The 20,739-nt window shown below is 37.0% G+C and overlaps 1 protein-coding gene across 13 annotated transcripts in view; it reads left to right on the forward strand.

The window, feature by feature from the left end:
* The window catches only part of AKT3 (AKT serine/threonine kinase 3), a 284,036-nt gene that overhangs the window by 145,110 nt on the left and 118,187 nt on the right, over window positions 1-20,739 (forward strand). The window contains exon 3 of one of the 13 annotated variants that reach the window (XM_055582166.1): window positions 8,476-8,592. The exons of the other annotated variants lie outside the window; for them this stretch is intronic. The gene's annotated coding sequence lies outside the window, so the exon portion shown is untranslated. The remainder of the gene's footprint in view (window positions 1-8,475; window positions 8,593-20,739) is intronic. 13 annotated transcript variants of the gene reach the window in all.

The raw sequence follows: 20,739 nt of genomic DNA on the forward strand, positions 1-20,739 counted from the left end.
TTCTTTCATCCTTTAAGACAATTCAGATTTAAATCCCCAGCCTCATTCCTTGGTAAATTCTTCCTTTCTGTTCTTCACAAAGCTGTTATCTTTTGTTGTTAATCACGTTTCTTGGTTGTCTTGTTCATGTGTATGTCTCATCCAGTGAACTGTGAGTTATTTTAGGGGAAAGAGCCTAGTATTATAAGATCTTTATATCATATATCGTAGTGCCTATATCTTAGGCACTAATAATGGGTTTTGAATGCATTTCTGAAAACATCTAGTCCAGATTTTTCCTTTTGAGATGAGAAAAAATGAAACCTTTGAAAATTCAGTGATTTAAAAAAAATTTAATTTATTTATTTTAATTGGAGGCTGATTACTTTACAATATTGTAGTGGTTTTTGCCAAACATTGACATGAATCAGCAACAGGTACACATGTGTTCCCCATCCAGAACCCCCCTTCCACCTCCCTCCTCATCCCATCCCCAGGGTCATCCCAGTGCACCAGCCCTGAGCATCCTGTCTCATGCATCGAACCTGGACTGACGATCTGCTTCACATATGATAATATACATGTTTCAACCCTACGCTCTCAAATCATCCCAGCCTCTCCCTCTCCCACAGAGTCCAAAAGACTGTTCTTTACGTCTGTGTCTCTTTTGCTGTCTCGCATATAGGCTCATTGTTACCATCTTTCTAAATTCCATATATATGCACAGTATACTGTATTGGTGTTTTTCTTTCTGGCTTACTTCACTCTGTATAATAGGCTCCAGTTTCATCCACCTCATTAGAATGGATTTCAAATGCATTCTTTTTAATGGCTGAGTAATATTCCATTGTGTATATGTACCACAGCTTTCTTATCCATTCATCTCCCAGTGGACATCTAGGTTGCTTCCATGTCTTGGCTATTGTAAATAGCGCTGCAATGAACATTGGGGTACATGTGTCTCTTTCAATTCTGTTTTCCTCAGTGTGTATCCCCAACAGTGGGATTGCTGGGGGCATATGGCAGTTCTATTTCCAGTTTTTTAAGGAGTCTCCACACTGTTCTCCATAGTGGCTGTACTAGTTTGCATTCCCACCAACAGTGTAAGAGGGTTCCTTTTTCTCCACACCCTCTGCAGCATTTATTGTTTGTAGACATTTTGATAGCAGCCATTCTGACTGGCATGAGATGGTACCTCATTGTGGTTTTGATTTGCATTTCTCTGATAATGAGTGTTGTTCAGCATTTTTTCATGTGTTTGTTAGCCATCTGTATGTCTTCTTTGGAGAAATGTCTATTTAGTTCTTTGGCCCATTTTTTGATTGGGTCGTTTATTTTTCTGGAATTGAGCTGCAGGAGCTGCTTGTATATTTTTAAGATTAATTCTATGTCAGTTGCTTCATTTGCTATTATTTTCTCCCATTCTGAAGGCTGTTTTTTCACTTTGCTTATAGTTTCCTTCGTTGTGCAAAAGCTTTTAAGTTTAATTAGGTCCCATTTGTTTATTTTTGCTTTTATTTCCATTACTCTGGGAGGTGGGTCATAGAAGATCCTGTTGTGATTTATGTCAGAGAGTTTTGCCTATATTTTCCTCTAGGAGTTTTATAGTTTCTGGTCTTACGTTTAGATCTTTAATCCATTTTGAGTTTATTTTTGTGTATGGTGTTAGAAAGTGTTCTAGTTTCATTCTTTTATAAGTGGTTGACCAGTTTTCCCAGTACCATTTGTTAACGAGATTGTCTTTTCTCCATTGTATATTCTTGCCTCCTTTGTCAAAGATAAGGTGTCCATAGGTGCATGGATTTATCTCTGGGCTTCTAGAAAATTCAGTGATCTTTTTAAGGTTGCTTTACTAGGTAGTGGTAGTTAAGTGTGTGTCAGTTGCTCAGTTGTGTCTGACTCTTTGTGACCCCATGGACTATAGCCAGCCAGGCTCTGTCCATGGGATTCTCTTGGCAAGAATACTGAAGTGGGTTGCCATTTCCTTTTCCAGGTAGTTAAGTATCAAGATTAAAAGTCATATTTCTCTACTGTGACCTAAGTGTTATCTCCCGCTCCGTGCTCCCCCAGTTCAGTCCAGTCCAGTCGCTCAGTTGTGTCCGACTCTGCAACACCATGGACTACAGCACGCTAGGCTTCCCTGGCCGTGGGTTGTTTCCCCAACCCCTCCTCCATTCCCCACCTCCATTCTGTGACATTTTCCCTATCTAGAGCTTTGAGATCTGATTTTGGGTCAGAATTCCAACTCTTAAATTGCTAGATATTCTTTGGCATGCATAATGTAAGTTCTCCAATGCCTATAAAATGTGGATAACAGTATTTGACCTTTATTCTTTTTTGGATGGATCAAATAGGAACTATATTGGAAATTGCCTTCTAAATATAATACTATAGAAATGTAAGTAAAATAATATTTTTCCAAGAAAATTGTATCTCTGATCAGAAATATGGTTAGGTAAATTATTAACTCTCAGCATTCAAAACACCAAGATCATGGCACTTGGTCCCATCACTTCATGGCAAACAGAAGGGGGAAAAGTGGAAACAGTAACAGATTTTATTTTGGGAGCTCCAAAATCAAATCGTTGCATACAGTGACTGAAGCCATGAAATTAAAAAACACTTGCTCCTTGGAAGGAAAGCTATGACAAACCGAGACAGCATATTCAAAAGCAGAGACATCACTCGGCCAACAAAGGTTCATATAGTCAAAGCTGTCTTTCCAGTAGTCATGTACAGATGTGAGAGCTGGGCCATAAAGAAGGCTGAGTGCCAAAGAATTGATGCTTTCAAATTGTGGTGTTGGAGAAGACTCTGAGAGTCCTTGGACAGCAAGGAGATCAAACCAGTCAATCCTAAAAGAAATCAGCCCTCAGTATTCACTGGAAGGATGGTTGCTGAAGCTGAAGCTCCAATACTTTTGCCATCTGATGCGATGAGCCGACTCATTGGAAAAGACCCTGATGTTGGGAACAATTGAAAGCAAAAGAAGGGGTAGCAGAGGATGAGTTGGTTACATAGCATCACTGACTCAATGCACCTGAATCTGAACAAACTCTGGGAGATAGTGGAGGACAGGGAAGCCTGGCCTGCTGCAGTCCATGGAGTTGCAAAGAGTCAGACATGACTTAGCAACTGAACAACAGCAGCAAGTTACTAATTATAGATTGAAATTTATCTCTGCATAGAAAACATTGCATTTTGACTGAAAAATAATATAGGATACATACAAGACTTGTTGCAAAGCTCTTTTCAAAGATACATTGAGCACAATAGCTTGTCTACGCAGGGTAGTAGTCATGATTCCTGACATGTTGACGGTTATTAGCTCAACTCAAAAGTGGATGCAGTTGCTCAGTGGAGAACTTGAACATCACCCATGTCTTGAGACTGATCATACTTTTGACCTAGTCCTTCCTCCTCACTGTGGTGGGAAGGGAAAAGTGCCAGCCTGTGTCCCCAGGAGCACCTATTAGAATTCTGCCTTATTCTGTGATACAGATACTGGCCCACTCTGACAATATCCCTTTCCTCTCTGAAACCTTTCTTCTGTCTCTTTTAGAAAAAGAAATTGGTCAGCATTTCTTAGGCCAATTTTAGAAGTGCAATGACCTGTTTACTCACTAACCTATTCTTCTTCTTCTGTTTGAAAGAAAGTAAGGGTGTTATGGGACTTAAACCTACCAAAAACCATTTTTACCTCTGAATAATATTAGACTCTGAGATTTTAAATAAATGTGTAGAAAAATCAATTGATTCCTACTAATGCTTTCATTGTGTTTGTTCATGGGGATAAAGAAATAGCTTATGACTTGATTCTTAGTCTTATATGTGATAAAAAATAGTCTGTAGAAAGCAACTCTAACTCTATAATATATAAATACACAAGGATTATGGGAGATCAGAAAATTAATGCCGTAGAAGTTGAGAGAATAGATAAAAGTAAGGTAGGATGACTAGAAAAGAATTTATGCATAAGGCAAGATTAACATGAGCCTAGAAGGACAGGTGATATTTAGGTTTTTTGAAGGAAGAAGACTTTCTCAGTGAGGTTAACAACATAAGCAAAAATGAAGTCTGGAATTAAAGAGTAGCTTGTTTGTAAATAGTGTAAATGATATGCTAGATGGATAGAAAGTTTTTGTTGAAGGAAAAAACTCCTAAGGTTGGATAAACTATAATCAGACTGTGAAAGATCTTGAATACCAGTTTGATTTTTTTAATGGAAACCCATTGGAAACCATTGGAGGCTTTTGAGCATTAGGTATCCAAATCAGTATTTGAGTTAAAAAGAACCTATCTGGTTATAGTCCTCTTCCTCTTCCCACCGTAAGTCAGCCAGTCAGCCAGGCACTGTCGTGTTTTCCCTACTTATCAGTCTTACTGCTGTCTTCCTGGTTCAGTTGGATTATTATGATCATCTCTTAATGATTATCTCTTGCCTTCATGTATTCTCTGGAGTATTTGGAAGCAATACAGAGGATCTTCAAAAAGAATCTTCCTCAGCAAATGCCATTTTTCTCAGGAGAATCTTAAGTTTTCTCCATTTTCACAAGAGGAAGATGAATTTTTTTCTTATTTATGTTTATACGTGTATATGTAAGTATTCCTTTTTTTCTTCTGTTACTCCTCAATGTTCCATATGGTTTTTGGACACAAATTAGTAGATTTTATTAAGTTCAACTGGATGTAAAATTCCTAATCCTGTTTTTGTTTTGAGTGATTTTTAGACTGTTTTATGTACTTGATCATTGGAAGACTTGTTTTCTCTAATTGTGTTCAGATTTTTAGGAAAATAGAAAGTTATATCTGGTACTTGGATTATCTATCTCTCTATGAGGAATGCCTTGAAAGAAAGTGAAAATCACTCAGTCGTGTCCAGCTCTTTGGGACCCCATGGACTATATAATATATAGCCCATGGAATTCTCCAGACAAGAATACTGGAGTTGGTATCCGTTTCCTTCTCCAGGGGATCTTCCCAACCCAGGGATTGAACCTAGGCGGATTGCAGGTGGATTCTTTACTGTCTGAGCCACCAGGGAAGCCCAAGAATGCTGGAGTGTGTAGCCTATCCCTTCTCCAGCAGATCTTCCTGACCCAGGAATTGAACCAGGGTCTCCTGCATTGCAGGCGGATTCTTTACCAGCTGAGCGACTAGGGAAACCTGGTATGCGTTATTTAAAAATTAAATGAATCACTGTAAATTTAATCGAAATTTCTTCCTATCCTTCATTTTTATGGATGATACTGTATTCATATATTTACAAACTTTAACCCATAAACCAAGTTTAGAATTGGGAATGTCGAGAACCTTTTTAAAAAATCACTGCTTGGGGCTGGTGCACTGGGACGAGCCAGAGGGATGGTATGGGGAGGGAGGAGGGAGGAGGGTTCAGGATGGGGAACACATGTATACCTGTGGCAGATTCATTTTGATATATGGCAAAACCAATACAATATTGTAAAGTTAAAATAAAATTAAAAAAAAAAAGGGGGGAACACATGTATACCTGTGGCGGATTCATTTTGATATTTGGCAAAACTAATACAATTATGTAAAATTTAAAAATAAAATAAAATTGAAAAAAAAGGAAAAAATCACTTTAAAAGGAGATAGTTTTTTGAAAATTTTGAAGAAGAATAATGCCATATTTAGTCACATATTTCCTCCTCATTGAAATCACACTTCAATCTGATTTAAAAAAATTTTCCACAGAATTTCTACTCTTTCGTTCTTTTTTCTACATTGTACAACAGATGTACACAAAAGAAAATGTGTAATTCTATTTTAATTGATATGACTCTGGCAGTTTAGAATGTCAAATCCAGCTCCTACATATGAGAACTGTCTGTATCACTGAAATATTTCCTCAGTTGTATGTCCTTTATAAATGTAAATTTACATGTGTATCATTTGAGCTTCCTGTTAAATAATCTCATGATTTTACTACTTCCTTCATTATAATACTGCAGGTAAACTGCTCAGATTTTGCTTAGAGCATATATTTTCCTGGTAGCAGCTCTCATGATTTCTCACTCCTCTTTTCTGATTTACTCTAGAGCTAATCTGGGGCTTCTCTGGTGGCTCAGAGAGTAAAGTGTCTGCCTGCAATGCGGAAGACCCAGGTTCGATCCCTGGGTCAGGAAGATCCCCTGGAGAAGGAAATGGCAACCCACTCCAGTATTCTTGCCTGGAGGGTCCCATGGATGGAGGAACCCGGTAGGGGTCACAAAGAGTCGGACACGACTGAGCAAAGAGTCGGACACTTTGAGAGCTAATCTATTTAGTTGTAGTCTTTACCTCTCAGTTTCATTCATCAGAATATAACTTAGTATGGGGTCTTATGTAGAATCGAGGGAAATGATAAACTTCCAGAGCATAATCACTGTGTATACTCATTTAAAAAATTTCCTCCAGTGTTTATTAAGATCTGATATATTAGAAGATCACAGGACTTGGAATAAGAAGACCTAAGTTTGAGTCTTGATTCTGCTGTTTTACTAGTTCTTTGACTTTGGGCAAATCACAAAACTCTTCTGATCTTCATTTTTCTCAGCTTTAAACATGAGGTTATCTCCTGTTCAGGATTAGGGTGGGGGTTAAATGAAATTATATATATGAAAACACTTTGTAAATTACAAATGCTAAAATACAAATAAAAGTAATAGCATAAGATAGAATATGCTCAGTAATATTTGCTTCAGTTCAGTTCAGTACAGTCGCTCAGTCATGTCTGACTTTTTGCGACTACATGAACTGCAGCATGCCAGGCCTCCCTGTCCATCACCAACTCCCGGAGTTTACCCAAACTCATGTCCATTGAGTCAGTGATGCCATCCAGGCATCTCATCATCTGTCGTCCCCTTCTCCTCCTGCCCTTAATCCCTCTCAGCATCAGGGTCTTTTCAAATGAGTCAGCTCTTCGCATGAGGTGGCCAAAGTATTGGAGTTTCAGCTTCAACATCAATCCTTCCAGTGAACACCCAGGGCTGATCTCTTTTAGGATGGACTGGTTGCATCTCCTTGCAGTCCAAGGGACTCTCAAGAGTCTTCTCCAACACAACAGTTCAAAAGCATCAGTTCTTCAATGCTCAGCTTTCTTTATAGTCCCAACTCTCACATCCATACATGACCACTGGAAAAACCATAGCCTTGACTAGATGGACGTTTGTTGACAAAGTAATGTCTCTGCTTTTGAATATGCTATCTAGGTTGGTCATAACTTTCCTTCCAAGGAGTAAGCGTCTTTTAATTTCATGGCTGCAATCACCATCTGCAGTGATTTGCGTAACTGAGTTAAATGGCAGCCATTCCCCCCTTTCTAGTTAAATTTTATCGGAGTAAGGTAGGAACCACTCTATTGGGTTTTCTTTAAAGACATTGCAAGTTTTAAGTAGAACCTATGTACAACTAGCATCACTGACTCAATGAACATGAATCTGAGCAAACTCCAGGAGATAATGAAGGACAGGGAAGCCTGGCACGCTGCAGTCCATGGGGTCTGAAAGAGTTGAACATGACTTAGCAACTGAACAGACACATCTACAACAAGATTGAAATTGAGAATGGCTCCTCTTGTTTGGTTTTGGGGAAAAAAATCTCAATTGTATTTAATGCTAAAAACTTTGTAGAGACTGGTCCTTCTTATAATGAAATAACATGTGCTAGAGCCCTCAACCATGCACATGGCTGCCTCCTGGAAAATGAAGAAGAACATCACTGCAGCTGAAAAGGCAGCACCACTGGACTGACCTCAGAGGACCTGGATGTAGACCAGATTCTTTAATTAGAAGGTTTAGTCAGAAGTGTTTTGTTTTGTTTTTAATGAAGATAATAACAGCCCCAAATGTCTTTCTGACTGTTCTAAGAGGATCCTTTGGTTACTATGCACTGGGGGAAAATTCCACGTTAATTTGGTTCTTCCATTAGATAATTACTTTTTTTAAGATGGAGTGTGCAGTGGAAATTGTTTTTAATGGAAGGTAGGCAAGGAGTGGTCAGCTTCAATAGCCTATATTAATGTGAGGACATAAAAGAGGTCCCGGCAGAATGAAGCTTCCTTCCTCCCTTCCTTCATCCTTTTCTTTTCCCCTTCCTCCTTTCTCTTCTTCCTCTTTTTCTCTGCCTTGCTTTCTTCCTCCTTCCCTCCTTCCTTCTCTCATTCAACTTCCTCTTAGGTCAGCAGTCAACTCTTGCTTATCCAGAGATACTTGTGTGAAAAATACTATGTGTGCAATAATTTTCCCTGAATTGTTCTTAAATACTATTTCCTCTGACTCCTCTCTACTTCCTTTTCTCATCGTCTTAAGAAGCAGCCTCACACACTTGTTCTGTTTTGAGATTTCCTACTTTGTTTGCATATGATTTAAAGTAACAATTCCGATACATAGAAGTTATCATTTGATATTTAAACATATTTTAGGAAATCTAAATTCAAATGAATATTTAGAAAGTTTTTATTGAGGGTTTATTGTGTTCTCAACATTGTACCAGGTACTGAGGGAAAAGAGAAGGAAATAAGGAAGGAAACCAACCTTTTTTTGAGCCTTACTATGTGCCAGGCCCTTTCACATATGTTATCTCATTTAATCTTCACAACAACATTCTGAGGTAAGTATTATGTTCTCCATTTTAAAGAGACTGAGAGATTATGTGACTTAACTGGCAAATGGCAGAGCCAGAATTTCAGCCCATGTCTAACAGAATGCTAACCTTGAAGTCTGCGTTCCTTTTGTTAATCCACAGATACAGCCCTTGGATTTGAAGAATTTATAATCTGCTAGGAAAATATGCCACAAACCCTTGGAATTAGTATTTTTTGAGATTGGTATTTTGATGGTTCAGTTCTGAAGTAGGTTTATAATTAATATATTCAGTAAGAGTTTTAGGAAAAGGAGGTATCATTGAGGAGTAGATCATCAAGAAAAGCTTCGTTGGAAATTGAGATTGTTTGGAAAAATAGTAAGATTTCAAAAGATGACATATATTCCAGGTAACAGATCACAATAATTTGAAAAAATTATTTCTGAGAAACTTTGGTTGAATCTCTTATTGTTAATTTAAATGGGTATGAAATCCTCAGAATATGGATGAAACCTCCAGATGGTATGTTATTTCTTTGTCCCTGTATAGACTGAAAGATATCAAAGGAGAAAGAAACATAAGTGGTAGGAATAAATATGGCACCTTAAATATTTAGCAGACTGCCATAATCATACCAGATACTTTGTATGATTTCTCAGTGTCAGAGTTAGGCATTATGTCCCCTATTTGCTGACTTGGCTTTTACATGAAGTTTCTGTTGTCATATTGCTATTCATCTTCTCTCCTTGTAGAATATAAAATAATTTTACTGATGCAAATAAATAATTCTATTTTAAAATACTATGTTAAAGTCAATATTTTTTCTTTAGCCAAAAATATTTTGAACTGCAGGTTTTAGCTCGGAAAGGGGCACATCATCTGTTTACTGTTTTTTAACCTGACTTATTTTATGTAAGAGAGCCGAGGTGGTGTGACTGGGGAGTGAATAGTGGGTGTGGAGTAGGAGAACCACCACCTGCAGCCTGTGTATGATAAGCAGCTATGATGGGGTTTTGCATAATTTTTAATATTAATTACTATTAGGTCAGTATACTTCAGTTTTTCAACTACAGTTTTGCTAAGTGTGTAACACTCAGGTAGCCTTTGGTGCTAAGGATCCTTGTACTATTGTTTTCTCTTATTACTGATCCTAGAATTTTCCTCTGTGATACTGTTCCATATCTGAAGAGTGACAATAATCCTTTCTATACACTTTTCCACTTTTCTGTGTATACTCATTTATGGCCTAATTAAATCTATAGATTGTTTTTGGTTAAGTTAAATATAGGTAAAACCTACCTGATTTACATGTCTAATATATATTGTTTAACTTAGTTTCTTTTCTAGAAAGTAGAGGCTTATTTGTAATTACTTTCTAAAATTTTAAATTAGGAAATACCCTGGCAGTCCAGTGGTTAGGACTCTGCTCTTTCACTGCTGAGGGCTCAAGTCAAATCCCTAGTCAGGGAGCTAAGATCCCACCAGCCATGCACTGCAGCCAAAAAAAAAAAAAAAAATTGCCCAAAATTGTAAATTAAAAAATGATTATATGCCCATTACTTGCTCCTTTAATCCCATCTTACTTATAATTGGGCTTTCCAGGTGGCTCACTGGTAAAGAATCTACTTCCCTACTTATAATTAATACATGTGAAATTAATAGAGACTTAAGGAAGTAATAAAGAATCTACTTCCCTACTTATAATTAATACATGTGAAATTAATAGAGACTTAAGGAAGTAAAAGGAAGAGAGCTAACATTGTTTAAGCTCCTATGTATAAGGTGCCTTATTTACAGCAACATGATGAGAAAAACATGAGATAAATATTACCTTTAAAAAAACAAACTAGTAAAGCTGGGGCCTTGAGAGATTAAGAAATTTTCCTAGACTCTCAAAGCAAGTACTTGGGAAAACTAACAATGATTTGGTCCGGACTGTCTAACATCTGGGGCTTCGACAGTGGCTCAGCGGTAAAGAATCCGCCTGCAATGCGGGTTCGATCCCTGGGTCAGGAAGATCCCCTGGAGAAGGAAATGGCTAATCACTCCAGTATTGTTGCCTGGAAATTCCCATGGACAGAGGAGCCTGGCAGGTCACAGTCCATAGGCTTGCCAAGATTCGGACACATCTGAAGCAACTGAACAAGCATGTATTTCTCACACCTGGCTTGAGTGTATTTAATCATAAGTGGAGTTCAGAGATAACTCTTCTTTGAGTAATGCTTATTCAGCACCACAGAAACTTTGTGGTATGTCAAGTATTATTAACAGTAGGTTAGTAGCAGACTCTTGTTTTTGAGAGGTATAGTGTATGTAACCTTGATACTTATTTATGCTTTAGCAGAGGGACAAGCATGGAGGTGGTAGCCAGGTGGCTGACTATTTGATAGAAATTTATTATGTAATATTGAGCCAGTCACTTCACCATCCCTGGTGTTTTATTATCTGTGATATGAAGGAGTTGGCATGAAGAATCTCCAAAGTCTTCTAGAAGTCAATGATTTGCCTATGAGCCACAGATAATAATTTCTTGGAACATTCAGTCTTTTGAGAATTAATGCAAATAATAATGTACCACTTGCTGAGCATCTGTGTGCTATGCATTTTGTATGTGTATTATTAGTCACACTGATATTTTTGCAGGATACATAATGTCTCCGTTTTATAGCTGGGGAAACTGGGCCCATAGAATGGCCCATGGTCATGCATTTGATGAACTTTGGGACTTAAAGCAAAACCCACAGCTTTCAGGTGTCAAGGCCAATGCTTTTTACACATCACTGCTTAACTAAAATATCTCTGGCTGCTGTAGGGTCTTGAGGTAAAACGTTTTCTAGCATAGGAAGCATAGTCAGAAGGTGTGGACTTTCCTTGCCTCTAGATTATATGTCAGTGTCATGGATCAAGTCTTGTCATTCTTAACTAGTATGTGAAAATATGTTTCAGAGCTTTTGGATGTTCCCATTTAGGGAAACTAAAGCTAAATGCAGAAAATTTACACTAATAAGTGAAGATTTCAGCCTTCCTCTTCTATCAAAGAAGGCATAAGAGTTTTAGAGACAGAATCATCTGGATATTAGTATGAATTATATGATCATTGTGTTTTTAACAAGTTAGCTTGAGGGACACATTTTTTTTTTTATCTTGCTGCAGCTGTATACTGAATCACTGCCTTTCTGTTTTTTTCCCCTATATATTTGTTATTTTAAACCTTTGTTATATTTTGAGTAAAGTTAAATGAGGCTCAAGGCCACAGTGAGGGGAAGGACCTTTAAGCCTTGGAATTTAGGAAGGATAGAGAAGCATTCTTTCGGGTTGGAAATAATACATAATCAAGCAGATGCTAATGAAAAAATGAAATGCAGAGAATGAAAAAAGAGGCAAGGGTGCCTGTTTGAAAGTTTTATGGAGGAGAGTACATTGCCCCTTTATTACAATAATGTTTCTGCACTATAATAAGGTCTTTCATTGCAAGTTCAGCTTTTTTCATTCATTTGTTTTGTGCTCTGCTTCCTGTTACTAATTGTCAGCACAATGGTCTTCCAGCTATGAAGTCTCAGTGTCCTTTTGGACCAATTTGTCATTGTCTTTCTCCCTCACCCCAACCCGTGCACTATTACTATGGTTGCATTTTTAGACATTTTTTATGTTTTAAAATGGCAATGCTTTTGAAACATGCCAGAATAGTTCATGCTAATTGAATCATCCATCCAGCAACAGTTATTGCTTCCAAAAGCACACTGATAAAGTTTCTTTCTCTAGATGATATTCTTAGAAAGTAATTAAAATATATAATACTTCCTTCGTAGCATTATTTCATATGAATTGTTTCCTTTGAGCTTTACAGTTGTGCTATGGAAATAAGATATTTTGTTTAAGTATTTTTGTTAAACTGTATTATTTACAGTTCTGCTATTACCTCCTAGATTCTTTGGGATTCTGTGCTTTTAGGAACTTATATTTCTGTTGTATTCCTTCTAATGGCTCTGTACTCTAATAGATAGATTATCTTATCATTAAGGAATCAACAAGATTGACTTAGATTGACAAACCTGAACAAGTTCCCATTCCATCAACTCTAGTTACATGTTAATTCGTGTTAGTTTTAACATTTGGGCCAATAAATATTTCAAATGTGCTCTCAGCTTTGTATCAGCAATCTAATATTGACAGAAAGACATTTTTTCCAATGAAAGTTTGGTCAGTTTTCTCTGGGGGAAAACTATGTCAGTATTCTGCATATCACCTGTTTCTGTCACTTTAGTATTGCAGAAAACTTGAAACTAAAATATAAATAAATCTAGTTATAAATAAAAAACAAAACATTTCTTCCTCTCTTGTAAGAAGCTAACATTCCTAAAGCAGTACGTGACATACAAGAAGGTCCAAGAATTTAGAGCTAGAAAATCTGGATTTAGAGACTCGGCTTTACAACCTTAATGGCTTGATGATTTTGAACAAGTGACTTAAAAATCAGACAATCTTCATTTTCTTATTTGTGAAATGGAAATGATGAAAATACTTTAGAACTTTGTCAGGAGAATTAAGTGAGAAATCATACGTGTAATATCTTAATCTTGTGGTTAAGCTGCTAATAACATGCTAAAATAAAAACAGTAGTTAATTATTGAAAAAGAATGAATTTTGAAGAAATACATAATGGAAAACAGTTTTCCTATTGACTTAAATTGGCAAAGATGAAATTTTTTTCAATTCTGCTAGAGATGAATGAGCTGATTCTTCCAACATATGCTGTTCCTTTGGCTTACCAGTTAAACTAGATTATAAATTAAGTATTTTTATACTGCTGCAAGGACTTCCCTGGTGGCTCTGACGGTAAAGCATCTGCCTACAATGCGGGAGACCCAGGTTTGATCCCTGAGTCGGGAAGATCCCCTGGAGAAGGAAATGGCAACTCACTCCAGTATTCTTGCCTGGAGAATTCCATGGATGGAGGAGCCTGGCAGGCTACAGTCCATGGGGTCACAAAGAGCTGGACATGACTGAGTGACTCTACTATACTGCTGCAAATACCCAGATACTTGTTTGTGGTTGTGGTTGAAGCTTTTTAAATAAAAATTTGAGTAAGACTAATCAGGCTGATAGTATGTAGGACAACTCAGACAGGAGAGAAGATTAGAGAAAGGGAGACCATCTGGGAAACCATATTAGGGGTTCAGATTTTGGTAAATTCTCTGGTTGGATATAGCAGTGAAAAGAAGGGATGGTTCAAAAGACATTACAAAAGAACTGTTACGGTGAGTGTTGTAGGCTTAGCCATGGGTTGAAAGACAATCAAAGATGACTCAGGATGTGTTTCTTGGATGATTAGGAAGATTATATAGTTTTAAAATGAATAGAAACATTGTGTTGATGCGCTAATTTTCAGTTTGGAAGATTAGGAAAAAACACCCATTTAGATACGTTGAGAATGAAGAAATAATAGGTCCTCAAAGGAGCTGCTGGTTTTGCTGTAAAGAAATGGAGCTTGATGGAGAGGCTGACACTAGAGGTGCAGGTTTGTCATTGAATGCCACGTCTTAATTTTGGCAGAGTCACGCGAGAGACTCCCCATAGTGACGTCCAAAGTCCTAACCAGGTCACTGAACGTCTTAGATCTCCTCTCCTAACATACTTATTTAGTCACGCTGCACTTGCAGTTTCTGACATGTCTGAACTCGCTCCAGCTGTGGGTCTTTGTTCTTACTGTTCTTTCAGCCCAGATCACTCTTCCCACAGATATCTGCATTGGTTGTCCATTTCACTAAGAGATAACCTTTCTAACTAGTCTTTCTAAAATCGTACTACTTTCCCTTATTTTCTAACTTATTGCCCTATGTAATTTTTCTTCACAGTACTAATTAGCACCTGTTAAGTTGTGAACTAATTGTTTTTCATGTTTATTGTTTGATCACGTATCTTCTCAGTAAAACATAAGCTTTATGAAAAATAGGGACTTGTTCACTGAACAAGTGAACAAAATAGAGCAGTGAACAAAATAGTTTTGTTCACTGCTCTATCTTCAGTGCCTGGGTTGTTGTCAGGCATACTGTAAGCACACAATAAATATTTGTTTAATGAATGTCTAAATTTACTAAGGATAAAATTATCATAAAAGAAAAATGTAGCACAAAGTTCTCAACATAAGGGAGCAGCTCAGTTCTAAGGAAGAGGCCCTAAGAAAGATTAATGAATGGTCAGAGTTGCAGGTAAAATCAGGCAAGTCTGTGTCACAGGACCCTGGGGGAGTGCCTCATGGGTAGGGAGGCAAGCGCATCAGATGCAGCAAAGAAATGAAAATGAGGAAAAAAAAAATATATCTGATTTCAGGAGACCAGTAGGAACCACAGCTTAGGTAAATGGTTAAGGAATATGTAACCAAGGCCATTTTTGTAAATAATGGTTTTTAAAGGGAGGGAAAGGAGGAGCATTTAGTACATGTGCATCTTGCTCTGTATGTATATTTATTATTTGTTCACCCTGGTATGCATTGATAAACAGCTATGAAAATGAGTAGAAATGGTCACATTGATACATGGAAGCTTGAGGTATTTAAGTTGTAAATTAGAGTTAATACAACATAAATTGATTTTTCTAATAGTGATACCTTTCCCTGGTGGCTCAGATGGTAAAGAATCTGCCTGCAGTGTGGGAGACCTGGGTTCACTCCCTGGGTTGGGAAGATCCCCTGGAGAAGGGAATGGCTACCCACTCTAGTATTCTGGCCTGGAGAATTCCGTGAAAAGAGGAACCCGGTGGGCTACAGTCCATGGGCTCGCAGAGAGTCGAACGTGACTGAGCGACTTTCACTTCACTTAAACTTCAGTGCTCAAATGAAATATTTTGAAGTTTAATTTATATTCAGTGAGTTTCATTTACTGGAATGGTCTTTGTTTTAGATATTAAAATGCATATTTTATTAAAAAAATAATTTCCTTGGACATTTTGATACATACTTTGTGAAAAGAATCTAATATTATTTTCGAAGGAGTTTCTATTTTTGACTTTTTATCATAAACATTTTCAGAGATACAGATAAGTAGAGAAAATAGCTTATTGAACTCTCATGACTATTGTATGCCTAACAAACAACAGAACCAAAAAAAAAAAAACTAGCTTGCCTAATGGTATATTAGATGTTTGCATGACTATTACAACTCTTTTAGGAAATGCCTCTTGTTATTTTCATTATCTTAATCATTGTCCCACAATGACCACAAGGTGTTTTTACCTGAAATTTCAAGTGTGCACAGGGTGTGCAGAGAACAGTTGTTCTAGAAGACTCTTGAAGTGTTTGTTTATTTGTTTAAGAAGCAGGATATGGTGGACCAACAAAATTGAAATATGTTGATGGGGAAAATGTTGGCTCTAAAATGTATTATTGGTAAATGGTGGTGTCTATGGTGACCATATTCATTAAAGAACAACGAATTAGGAGAGGTTCCCCATAACATGTGATTTCAAATACAATTTAAATCCACAAGTAGCATTCCATGTTACAACCAGTGTTCCATGTTACAAAGCAGTGAAGTTTATGATAATGAAAATGTCAGGATTTGATATATGTGTCATAAAGTGAAAACCTCTTATAGAGTGGAATATAATGTTAGTAACCTAGTCTTATTCCTGTCTTTTATAGAATTTTGAATGTTATAAAATAAAATGTGAGAACAACTTTTTTTTTTCCTCTTCTGTTTCCTTATGTGGAGAGAGGTTTGTTGATTCTGGGTGATAGATAAATGATTCAGACCCAAATAGCTAGAACCATGCAGTTGGACCAGTACAAGTTTGGGATTCACTTTTTTATCATAAGTAGTTGAAAAATTTTATTAGAGCTAGCTTTATTGGTATTGCAGTATGTAACATCCAGAAGTGCAAAGATCTGGAGGCTCTGCTGCCTTCCTGGCTATGTTCTTTCCCTTCTGCTTCTCATCTGAATCCACCTTTCCCCTACATGCCTGCTTGGAGAAACGAAAAATGCTGGGACCAGTATCCTACTAAGAGTAGTTCTCATTCCTGACCATCTCATCCCCATGGTGTGCTCAGAGCCAGGAGCAGACACATTGGGGCCTACCTCCCTCTCCAGACATTGTTACCAGTGAAAATTATCCTGGTTTTCTTTTTAGAAGAAAAGATGTCACACAAGGGAGAACAGTCAAGCATAGCAAGGTATGGGGAAGGCGCAGAGGAGGGAACAGCCAGGCCTTCCTCCTGCAGATGATTACCAGCCTTGTTACAGGCAGTTTTCCTAAGAGTGTATTCTTTCCAGATAAGAATGGAATGTGGTTTCAGACAGACCTGGGGGTAAAGCCTTATATAGGTACTTAAAACAAGCTAAACCAGCTGTGTGTTTGTGAGCAAGTTATTTAGCTAGTTTCAATCTCAGTCTGCTCATTTATAATGTGGAGGATAATAACAGCTCTTAGGTTTGGCCTTCAGATGAAGTTAATATTTAGAAACCTCTAATGAGTACAGTGCCTCGCACATAGTGATCTCAGTATATATATCCTCTACTGATCTTGCAATCTACCATGGAAGCTGCCACACCTAAGCTATTTTCCTCTTAGTGGAATGAATAAATCTCTTTAAGGTTGATGAGTCTTAATTGGGTGCTATGATTTTCTGCTCCCTAGACAGTAAAAGCTTTACATAAAAGAAAGAAATATTCTTTTCCTTCTTATAAAGAATATCTGTAATAGTATTATAATATGGGGCTTTAAAAATAAAGTCTCCTTATGGTCATTATAACTCATAGTTAGCATTATTTAATTTTGTGATTTAATAATTAAATAGAATATATTGTTACTCCTTTGTTTTCCACACATGTTAGTAGAATTATTTTTAAAAGAATATAGTTAGCATTTAAATGGTTAAAACCCTTGAAATAAGACCTAATCTTTGAAATAAAATCTGAACAGGTGATATCCAAAAACTTTTTTTTGGTATGTATATTTTTTATATGGGATCTTGCAGTTCCTTTATTTATTTGGCTTTCAAGTTTACAGAATAATTACAGCTTTGCGTAAACTTGGTCACCTGTGGTTCAGAGTGGTTCTAAAAGTAGATAGAACATTTGAGGTTCAGCTTATAGTTTAACTTGGTCAAGCTGGTTCTTTGAAAAGGTAAGCAAAATTAATAAAGCCTTAGCCAGACTCTTTGGGAAAAGAAGGGGGAGGGTTAAAATCAATAAAATTAGAAATGAAGAAGTTACAGCAGACACCACAAAAATATAAGACAAAGGATCATAAGAGACTACTGTAAGCAACTATATGCCAGTAGAATTGAAAACCTAGAAGAAATGGACAAATTCTTAGAATGTACAATATCCTAAGACTAAACCAGGAAAAAATAAAAAATGTAAACAAACCAATTGTAAATAGGGAAATTGAAAGTGTGATTAGAAAACTCCCTACAAAAGTCCAGAATTAGATGGCCTCACAGACGAACTCTGTCAGAAGAGTTAATACTTATCTTTCTGAAACTTCCAAAAAATTGCAGAGGAAGGAACACTCTCAAACTCATTCTACGAGGCTACCATCATGTTGATATGAAAACCAGACAAAGAGACAACAAAAAAAGAATGTTGGAGGCCAGTATCATTGATAAACATAGACACAGAAGTCCTCAACAAAATACTAGCAGTCTGAGTCCAACAGTGCATTAAAAGGGTGAGCAAATGGAATTTATCCCATTTATCCCATGGGTGCAAAGGTATTTCAGTATCCACAAATCAATTAGTCTGATATACTACATCAGTAAACTGAAGAGTGAATTCATATGATTATCTCAATAGACGTAGAAAAGCTTTTGACAAAATGATCCACTTATGATAAAAACTCTGGAAAGTGGGCATAGAGGGAACATACCTCACATCATACTAAGCAGTGAAAAGCTAAAAGCATTTTGTCTGTGATCAAGAACAAGAAAAGCATGTTCACTCTCGCTGCTTTTATTAACATATTTTTGGAAGTTTTAGCCACAGCAGTAAGAGAAGAAAAAGATATTAAGGGAATCCAACTTGGAGAAGAAGTAAAGCTGTCACTGTTCACATGTAACATGATACTATACATAGAATATCCTAAAGATGCTATCAGGAATATATTTTACTAGAGCTCATCAATTAATTCAATAAAGTTTCAGGATACAAAATCAATACTCAGAAATCTATTGCATTTCTATACAGTGAATTTAAAATAGGTAACCATTTTTGGGGGCTCCAAAATCACTGCAAATGGTAATTGCAGCCATGAAATTAAAAGACGCGTATTCCTTGGAAGGAAAGGTATAACCAACCTAGATAGCATATTCAAAAGCAGAGATATTACTTTGCCAACAAAGGTTCGTCTAGTCAAGGCTGTGGTTTTTCCAGTGGTCATGTATGGATGTGAGAGTTGGACTGTAAAGAAAGCGGAGCGCCGAAGAATTGATGCTTTTGAACTGTGGTGTTGGAGAAGACTCTTGAGAGTCCCTTGGACTCCAAGGAGGTCCAGCCAGTCCATTCTGAAGGAGATCAGTCCTGGGTGTTCTTTGGAAGAACTGATGCTGAAGCTGAAACTCCAGTACTTTGGCCACCTCATGTGAAGAGTTGACTCATTGGACAAGGCTCTGATGCTGGGAGGGATTGGGGGCAGGGGGAGAAGGGGACGACAGAGGATGAGATGGCTGGATGGCATCACTGACTTGATGGACATGAGTTTGAGTGAACTCCGGGAGTTGGTGATGGACAGGGAGGCCTGGCGTGTGGCGATTCATGGGGTCGCAAAGAGTCGGACATGACTGAGTGACTGAACTGAACTGAACTGAACCAATAAGGACTAGATCCTGATTGAGAAGAGATGGGGCGACAATAGATGAAATGGTTGGATAACATCACCAGCTCAATGGACCTGAGTTTGAGCAAACTCCAGGAGATAATGAAGGACAGGGCAGCCTTGTGTGCTGCAGTTCATGGGTTCCTGAAGAGTTGGACACAGCTAAGGGACTGAGCAACAACAAACCAATAAGTACCTACTGTATAGGACAGGGAACTTGGCTCAATGTTCTGTAATAATCTAAATGGGAAAAGAATTTGAAAAAGAATGGATACTTATGCGTCTAACTGAATCACTTTGCTGTATGCCTGTAACTAACACATCATTGTTAATCAACTCTAATATAAAAATTTTTTGAAAAAAATAAAAATATCATGGGTTATGATATAATAAAAGTTAGCTACCTGACATTTTATCTAAGAATGCTTGTCTATTTCTCCATATTAAATTGTTCCGCAATCATAGATAATCATTTGGTTAATACCTTTTTATACTCTCTATCCAAAATTTCTTCCTTAAAAAAAAAAACAAAAACTGAATTGTTCTACCTTGAGTTAAGAATCTTTACTAAAAGGAAAATATTCTTCTAAGTATTGATTAACCAGTTTACTTATTAGCCCTCTCCCTTTTAAGAATCCTCTTTAAAAGAGTAAGTGTTTTCAGACATGCACTGTGTTCTGAAAACTTGATTGGCTTGCTTTTCTTCATTGTAGAGAGAATTGTGTGATGTGTTCATGTTCCCATATTATGGCTAACATAAGATAACCCAAAGTGTTTCTACTTACCGGCTCACTTGTTTTGGTATGGTAATTTAAAGTTTCAAGTGTTTTAAGTTTGGAGTTAGCTGTTTAATTACATTTGTTTATGCACAGCAGTAAACCCTGGAGTGTGGTAAAATATTCTCCTCTCCAGATGTTGACCTGTCACTTGACTATTGTGGACTGGTTCTTGGTAGCCACTTCTTTCTTTTATAGTTTCAGTCTAATGGATAATATTTAGAAGTTGGATTCATTTATAGAGTATTTAATACTGAGACCTGTAACATATAGGTTTATTTCTATTCTTCAAGTCCATAACTACATGTAACATTTTTGTTGAACTAGAGGTCTCAAGAAGACCTGAATAAAACCTTTTTACTATTAGTGAAATATTACTTTACAGTTACACAGAATGATTAAAAATAGAGCTTGGTATGTGCTGTAAGCTTGTAGAGTTTCTTACTCATTATTCTACTTACTGTGCCCAGAATCTTGCATAGTGATTGGCCCATAATTGGCATTTCATATATATTGTTGAGTTCATAAATACTTAGCATATTTAGTCAAAACAACTTGTGTATAACTACTTATGTCATTATATTATT

This window comes from Bubalus kerabau, chromosome 5 (assembly GCF_029407905.1).
Source record: "Bubalus kerabau isolate K-KA32 ecotype Philippines breed swamp buffalo chromosome 5, PCC_UOA_SB_1v2, whole genome shotgun sequence".
In the NCBI taxonomy this organism is placed as follows: domain Eukaryota; kingdom Metazoa; phylum Chordata; class Mammalia; order Artiodactyla; family Bovidae; genus Bubalus; species Bubalus kerabau.